Genomic DNA, 9267 nt, shown 5'->3' on the forward strand with positions numbered 1-9267 from the left:
AGTTTCTGAGTGATTATTTGGGGTTTGAGCAGCCAGGAATGAACAAATAGCCTCCTCCAACAGACACGTACTAGAATATGACCCTGGAAGAAAATGACTCAGGCTTGCCAGGTGTATTGACTATTCTAGACAAGGAGTCAGGGAATTCAGGATCCACAAATGTTTCATTTCCATTTAGAAAGAGAAAAACGAGGGTCAGCGAGGCTACCTGACCTCCTCAGAGGCACGTAGCTAGGTAATGAGAATGCCAGCACTAGAAATTAAGGATTCTGAGTCCCCAGTGACCGTTCTTTCTACTGTGTCTACTTCCAAAACAATCTCAGCTCAGCCAAACCCCAGACCTTTTTTGGTCTTCCTGTACCAAAGAAAAGTCCAGGAAAGCCACGTAGATAACTTAAGGACCACCCATTCTTGGGATGTGATACAAACTATTTTTACCATATTTTCCTCTGAGCTCACAAAGTTAGCTTTCCATTTCCAAATCATTCTTAAAATCAAGTATCCTGTTGGGCGAGTGTTATCTGCAGAGGAGTAACGCGGTGATGTAGGGTAACAAGAACAAAATTTCCCTGCTTTCCGTCTCTGTGTATTTTTGTTGGCTTGGAACCTACGAGTGGAAATTCCAAGACTTCCATGTCAAAAATTGTACAGGCTAGAATGTCATTTGCCACATTATAGCTAAAAGAAGGCTTCGGGAGAATATCCTGTTTTTGATACCTTTGTGTCTGGATAGATAGGACAAATACCAAGTGAGTAAGATATTTCAAAGGGAAATTGTAACCGAAATATTACATTGTCCTAATAGAGACCCAAAGTATCTAACTTCCCCCGTTGGGTTTTCAAGAATCTTAAAAGGAAATAAATAAAAAGTAAATGGACAGAATCTCTCAAATAGAAATGAAAACAATTTATTCTAAAAGAGCTCTCCATTTAAAGGACCCTGACAGCTACACGTCGGTGGTCCCTGTCATTTCTACCTTCTGAGGCTGAGGCCATCATACGCCACCCAGAACCTTCCAAATCTCTCATGACTCTGCAGGGAAAAAAAAAAAAGTCTAGAATTTTCTCTTCATTTTAGTGCTAAATATTTTTTTTCAGGAAATGACTGTAACACACTGAGGCAACCCCCCTTCTAGATTAGCAAACTAGACAGAAGTTAGAAGTAATTGCATAGCATGACTGACTTATTTCAATTTAGTGGATGTAGGAAGATGATTGTGAAGGTCACCTGAATGGAAATCCAAGATGACAAATGAGATATTGTGGGAGAAGGCCCTGTGGTTCTTAGTCATAGAGGTGATAAGGAGGGAGTGCTCGCATCAATAATTTATTATTCCTAAGACTGTGCTGCTGTCTGGAGATGATTCCTTCTTAAGAAATAAGTCAGATTAGATTCCAAATAATTGCCATGGGAACGTCATCATTCTTGCTTACACTCCGACTGCTTTCTTGACTGGAAGGAAAGAGGTGGGGTCAGAGCCAGCTCTGGGAATTACTGATAACCTTCAGTCTATCTTATCTAGGGCACAGAGAGGGAGCGAAGGGATGGATGTGCTGCTAATTCCCATGCTTGTGGCAGCCAGGGGGGGAAAGGACTGCAATGATGCCCCTGTTACCATCTCCACAAAACATGCACGTGCTTCACCCCAAACTGGATGTGTGAGTATGAATGTCATTCATCCCACAGATTAGGGTGGGCAATTGACCTTTCTGATGGAGCTTGGTCCCACCAGACACAAAGGCAGACTGAACCAGGCAGTCTTTCCTTTCAGCTCTCCGATACTGGGACAGCTGCCATAAGGGTTACATGTAAATTAAAATAAATATGATTAGTTCTTTCTATGTCATCAGGGAAAAAACCAACACATGATCATTTTGATAAGATATAAAAACAATTCCTTAAGAAATAGAATCACAAAGAGAATAAAACAGATACTGGTAAGTGTGTGGGATATTTGTTTCATGAAAGGAAAGTGATGTCCGGTATGGGCAACCCATCCTTTTTCCGTGGCACTTACTAAAACTGCCATTTCTTCTTTGCTTTATCCCTGGAGATATGGCCATTTTCTGAATGTGAACAGCAAGGATGGTGTTTTGTGGTTTTCTGGTTTCAGGTGGTTGGGGAAAACAAATATTAGATACCCCATTTCCATTATAATCAACCTCAGGCAAGTTGTTCTGCCAATATTTTGTTTTCTTAATAATATCCATTTGATACCTCAGGGTTGCACAAAGTAATACATATGAAGTCAATGGTGCACCGCATTGTAAACAGAAAGGATCCAATTTATTGAAATGTCAGCTGCTCTTGAGACAAAGATACTCCAACTCTAGTCCGTGTCTGAACCCTTCATCTATTGCATTTTGCTGTAAAAATCCATGAAGTACTGTCCAAAAAAACCATATTTTTTATTAATTTAGGCCAATTTTGTGAACTAAACTTTCTACCAGGAGTGTACAGCCTTTGACTCTGGGGCATGAGGTTATGAATCACATAACTCTATCCTGGGATGTTTGGTCTGCTTGAGTCGTGATAGCAAAACTAGTGGAGAAGTTTAATAACTGTGTGTAAGCTTTCTCTGTTGTCCATTTCACATGTTGTTCTTTTTCTCTTCCATGTGGTGATTACTACCAGAAAGCAGACCCTTCTGGAAAAAGAACAGAGTCTCTTACACTGTCTCACAGCCTACCCATCATGTGGTTTAACCTGGGTACGTGACTGACATGGACAGATCATTGCCTGATGGTGAGCAATCGGTGTTCTAGAAGAAGGGTTCTCCAAGTGTGGTGCTCAGCACCAACCAAGAATGTGTTACAGGTACAAATTCTCAGATGTCACCCCAGTTACACTGGAACAACAATTCTGGAGAGGTGTCCAGAAATCTCTGGGTTCTGATGCTGTTAAAGTATGAGCAAATATACCCCCACCACCACCCCATCACACATGAAAAGGTCCCCTTTACTTCCTACAAGAAGGAATTAGAAAGGTGTTGGCATGATCTGCCTTGATTCTTTGAACGTGGTCTCCGTGTATATTACCAGTTCTGCTCAAGAGAAGAAAGCATCTCAGATGAGTCATGTCAAAATAGTGTTTACATCCCGGCTCCAGTCTGAGTGGAATTGCTGGTAAAAAAGGTCAGAGTATTTGTATTTGGTATGTTTACTTTGCTGCTTTGTCTTAAGTATGAGGTTTTGGTTAATATCAGCATCACACTTTACAGGTGGAGAAGAGGAAAAGCCTCAGAGAGTCGCCAAGGGAACGGAGAGCTTGCTGTGAACTTGCAGCGATCTTCTCTGCTCTTTGTATGACATCGCAAACTTGGTCTACCCACCAGTGGAAAAGGATTGAAGTAGGGTTTTTTTTTTAAATCTCTCTCCTTCTTTCTCAGCGTGCATGTGTGGAGGGGTGAACGGCTTGCACACGAACACAGTTGTGAAAGTGGGGTGTGTACATGCCAATGTGTGTGCGTGAGATCAAGAGACAGCTGTGGTTATCAGTCTTCATTTTCCAACTTGTGTTAGAAGGGGATTCATTGATGTTCACTGATATGTACAGGAAGTTAGCTGCTCAGCAAGCTTCCTAGGATGCTTTTGATTCCCTGAGATTCCAGAAGCAAGCCACTACATCTGGCTTTACGTGTGTTCTGGGAATTCTACCTCAGGTCTTCGCCTTGCATCACAAATGCTTTACCTACTGAGTCATCTCCCCAGCTCAGAACTATGCTTACAGCAATACATTTCCTACAGGCTGCCATTCCTTCCCTTGTGAGTGAGGCCAATGATATGGGCGTACAAGTTCCTTGTTGACTGGTGAAACTTGGGGCCTCCTTTAACTAGGGTTCACTAGAGATAGTACTTCTGCCTTCAACTTAAAGGCTGATTAGTGTCTATAACTTCCTGGCACAGGCCTTTGAGGTAAATTTCTGAGCTGACAAACTCTTGAGGTTTACTAAGGCAAAAGCAATACAACTTTTAACCGCTAGTCCTATATGTCAGACACTCCAAAAGATCGCCAATAAAATAACCCTGGGCTTGTACAAAGGAAGGTAACTTTCAAATCTGCTAGGAAAAAAAACGTTAAGACACCTTATGGTAGATTCCTTAAAAATAGTGTATAAATACTCTCAGAGCTGAGGCAGCCATCTTTTGAATTCTTATGGTTATTCCATCTGCATTGTCTTTATTTTAAGGCTCTGGATGAAGCCTTTTCATCTTTTGATATGGTCATAAGGCAGCCCCAGTGGCCATGCAGCAACGCCTCTCTTATCTGCTTGCTGTTCTCAGGCCTGGAGAAGCATGGTCGTCATTCCCAACATTCTTACACAGACATCCCTGTCATTTACGAGGACTCCGATTTTGATAATGAATCAAAGACTGCTTGCGAAGGGGAATACGTACTAATTTTAGTCATGATGCAAACTGACTTTGCTGAGAGAAGTGGTTAATTTCAACTTAGGAAGAGAGTGGACAGTCCTCTGAAGGATCCTGGGATGAGAGGATTTGTGCTAAACATTTGTCTTTGTATTGAGGCTTAAAACTGTGGGTTCTTACCTAAGAGAAAGTTTCAGCCCTAGCCTACCCATTCTAGGATTTTTTTTTTCAGGACTGTGCCTGCCATGACACTTCAGACCCTAGAGACAATGGTGACATCACAGGTACTTGGTCAAACGTCTTTACAGAGCTCAGAAAACAAGAATTAAGAAGCATGTAGGCCATAAAATTGAATAGGACTTTACTACAATACTTTTCTTGGGTTTCTCAATTGCCACAATATTTTAATTTTTTTCAAAAGGAATAAAACATATTCTAAGAGAGTTGATTTAGGAAGAATACTAGGTTGTAGTTACTTTTGTAAAGCAAGTAACCTTTAATGTCTAGAATAATGATGAGCCCTGTGGCCTTGGATGGGCAGATGGATGCACAGCTGGTGTCCACTTCCAAAACGATTATGCTATTATTAATCTCAGAGTGTAAAGCAAACTGCCATGAAGCTTTAAAACTGTCTTCCAATTGCCCTTATATGCTATGCTCCCACAATTCTGTAATGGTCCCTGTATTTCAACTTCAGCATTCTTTGAAGTGGGGTGCCTGGAGATGATCAGGTATATGTCACTGAGAAAGCCCACAGGGATATTGATATCTCTTGAGGAAGTTCCAGGCAAGGGAATGGATATGCGCTTAGCAGCGTGGATCTTAAACATGGACTCAAGCCAGAAGGTTTGAAAATGGAATGAAATGTAATATAAACACATACTAAATAATATGCCCTTTGAAAGAACAAGTATACAAAAAAACTACAAATTTGACACATTAGAAGGGCTAGGATGTAAACCAAGAGGTAGAAATAAGATGGGAAATTTAAAAATAGAAAAGTTTGTGGGAAAGTGTTGGTCACAAGAGCGAGAATATAATGGGAGTGGGAAGGTAACAAAAGCCTTCAGCTTTTTATTGATTTTATTGAGCTCTACATTTTTCTCTACTCCTACCCCTGCCTCTACCCTCCCCTTCAACCTTCACCCATGGTCCTGAGTTTACTCAGGAGAGCCTGTCCTTTTCTACTTCCCATGTAGATTAGATCTATGTAAGTCTCTCTTAGGGCCCTTGTTGTTGTCCAGGTTCTCTGGGATTGTGAATTGTAGGCTGGTTTTCTTTGCGTTATGTCTAAAAGCCACTTATGAGTAAGTACATACGATATTTGTCTTTCTGAGTCTGGGTTACCTCACTCAAAATGATGTTTTCTAGCTCCATCCATTTGCATGCAAATTTCAAGATGTCATTTTTTTTTCCTGCTGTGTAGTACTCCATTGTGTAAATGTAGCACATTTTCCTTATCCATTCTTTGGTAGAGGAGCATTTAGGTTGTTTCCAGGTTCTGGCAATAACAAACAATGCTTCTATGAACATAATTGAGCACATGTCCTTATGGCATGATTGAGCATCCTTTGGGTATATACCCAAAAGTGGTGTTGTTGGGTCTTGAGGAAGGTTGTTTTCTAATTTTCTGAGAAATCGCCATACTGATTTCTAAAGCTGCTGTACCAGCTTGCTCTTCACCAGCACTGCAGAAGTGTTCCCTTTTCCCCACAACCTCTCCAGCATAAGCTGTCATCTGTGCTTTTGATCTTGGCCATTCTCACAGGTGTCAGATGGAATCTCAGAGTTGTTTTGATTTGCATTTCTCTGATGACTAAGGATTTGAGCATTTCCTTAAGTGTCTTTCAGCCATTTTAGATTCCTCTGTTGAGAGTTCTATGTTTAGGACTGTATTCCATTTTTATTGGATTATTTGTTCTTTTGATGACCAATTTCTTGAGTTATCCATATATTTTGGAGATCAGACCTCTATCTGATGTGGGGTTAGTGAAGATCTTTAACCCATTCTGTAGGCTATCATTTTGACATGTTGACTGTGTCCTTCGGTTTACAGAAGCTTCTCAGTTTCAGGAAGTATCATTTATTAATTGTTTCTCTCAGTGTCTTTGCTACTGGGGTTATATTTAGGGAAGTGGTCTCCTGTACCAATGTATTCAAGTGTACTTCTCACTTTCTCTTCTATGAGGTTCAGTAAGGTTGGATTTATGTTGAGGTCATAGATCCATTTGGACTTGAGTTTTGTGCATGGCAATAGATATGGATCTATTTTCATTCTTCTACATGTAGAGTTCTAGTTATGCCATTTGTTAAATATGCTTTCTTTTTCCATTTTCCATTATTTTGTTTCTTTGTCAAAAATCAGGTGTTCATGGGTGTGTGGATTGATATCTGGGTCTTCGATTCAGTTCCATTGGTCTTCCTGTCTGTTTTTATGCCAATACCAGGCTGTTTTCAGTACTGTAGCTCTGTAGTAGAGTTTGAAGTTAGGGATTGTGATGCCTCCAGAAGTTCCTTTATTTTTTCATATGAAGTTGAGTACCATTCTTTCGTGGTTTGTGAAGAATTTTTCTGAGATTTTGATGGGCATTGCATTGAATCTGTAGATTGCTTTTGGTAAGATTGCCATTTTTACTATGTTAATTCTGCCTATCCAAGAGCATGGGACATCTTTCCATTTTCTGGCATCTTCTTCGATTTCTTTCTTCAAAGCTTTAAAGTTCATGTCATACAGATCTTCCTTTAGAGTTACTCCCTAAGGGAGGGGGGAGGAGGCGGAGAGAGAAGAACGAAGGAAGACAAGGAAGGAAAGGAAAGAAAAAGAACAGGAATGGTAATGTAGGCTTATAAAATCACACTGGGTAGGTATAGACTAGTGGATGCCTGTGCTCACTGGCCAGTCAACGTAGCCTATTTATAGAGCACATGCATGCGAGCGCGCACACACTCACACACACACACACACACACACACACACACACACACTCACTAAAACAATAAGATTATGAAATAAAACAATGAGAGGTCTTTCTTTAGCCAGGGGTGAATGACAACAATTAGCATGAGCCGAGAGAACCATTATCTCTGTCTTCTCATCCCAGTGTCCAGAAGGGAAAGAAACATATCACATAAATGGTGTTTGTTAAGATAATTATTGCCTCCCACTGGAAGCTCTTCATCTCTTTCTTTCAAGACTTCATTGATGGATTTTCCTTCCTCTGATCTTTATTCAATGAATGCATGTCTTCCATTAGAGAAACCGAAATGAATAACTCATTTACATTAAGTTATTTGAATCCCATTGTCTTATTCATCCTAATTCTAGGTTTTTTTTTTTTTGCCTGAGAGAAATACTTAAAATAAAGAATTCTCTCCTCGGGGCAGGATTTAAGCATGGCAAATGGGTGAACTATCTAGGAGCATGATGTCCTCCACCATGGCCAGTTCTGACATCAAGGACACTCAACAGAAGTGACTGTTGACTGAAAATTCAGACAGGGTGTTACATAAGGAAGGCCTGACACTTGTGGACGGTTGGGTGATTGTGCTCCTGTCTCTCTAAACATTGGCTTGAATTCAGTCCCAAGTCCAGGAGGTCCTTCTACCATCTCCCCAAGTATACACAGATTATCAGTGACTTATTAATTAACTCCTTTGAGATGTGAACCTAAATAAAAGGAGAAACGAGGCAGAGCTGGAAGACTTGAATAACCAGGCTTTGAGGTGGGGAGGAGACAACACAAAAGGCTGATGAATGTAAAATAAGGGTGGCTGAGGCACCGGCCAGTGAAATCTCCGCAGGAGTGGGCACACATGGCCCAACTCTGCTCCCTAAGGAGCGCAAGGAGTTACAGCAGGCTCTCTGTTATGTCTTAACAAAGGGCAGGTGTTGGTAGGTGTGCTGCGGAGGAGGTTCTTATTCCGTGGATTGTGTTTAACCTGTCACCTTGTCATCTGTCTTTTGTGTTTCTTCCGTGCCTCCTGTAACATTTTCACCCTGTTCTACTGACTTCTTTGTTCCAGGAAATGTTGAGGGTCATCAAGCTTTCAGAGACAATGCGAAGACACTGTCATTTTGTCAGGAAGATCCGTCACGGATGACACGTGTCCTACGCCATCTGGAAACTTCTTTGTGAAGGTAGAGTGTCGCAGAGAGCCTCAGCTCTCAGCTCTCAGCTCTGGGATCCTGTACGGCAGTGACAGAATGGAGCAGCCAGTGTGGTCAGAGGAAGTTTCTTCCAAACAGTTTACAAGGAAGATAATGACCTACGAGAACTTCACTACCTCCTACGCTTTTGCTTGTTAACTTAATGCTCGAGCATTTTTATAGTTCTTTAGCCAGCATGCTCTGTGGCTTCCCAGAAAGACACAGATAAAGTTGTCAGTTACTCAAAAATAAAAAAACAAAACCGTCCTTAAGGCCCTATTATTTCTGGTAACCTGCACTAAGTGGCTGTCCTTAATGTCTTGCATCAGGCCAATTTAAGTTCTTTTGTGTTCAAGTAAGAATGAAAACCTGAGTGTGTGTGTGTGTGTGAGAGTGTGTGTGGGTGTGTGTATTCCTGAAGCTTAGAGTTATCAGAGACACATAGAAATGTGTGTGCCCAGCAAGATGTTTTCTGTGATGTGAGTCAGTCCCAGCCAGTATTACACACAAAAAGCAGAGAAAGCATGCTTTCTCCACGTAATTACTGAGGGAATACTGCGACAATTTATGGAGCCCCAGGGAAGAATTTTACAGATGAATTGTAGAAATATGAGTGGTGGGGCTGCTCCCCAACACCCCGCTGCCCGCACGGCTATCTTTACCCGAAATAATTACACGGACACTGTATTCTTTTAATCACTGCTTGGCTCTTTAGCTCTAGCCCTTTTCTCAGCTAACTCTCGCTCCTG

The sequence above is a fragment of the Microtus ochrogaster genome, chromosome 21 (assembly GCF_000317375.1).
Source record: "Microtus ochrogaster isolate Prairie Vole_2 chromosome 21, MicOch1.0, whole genome shotgun sequence".
Lineage (NCBI taxonomy): Eukaryota > Metazoa > Chordata > Mammalia > Rodentia > Cricetidae > Microtus > Microtus ochrogaster.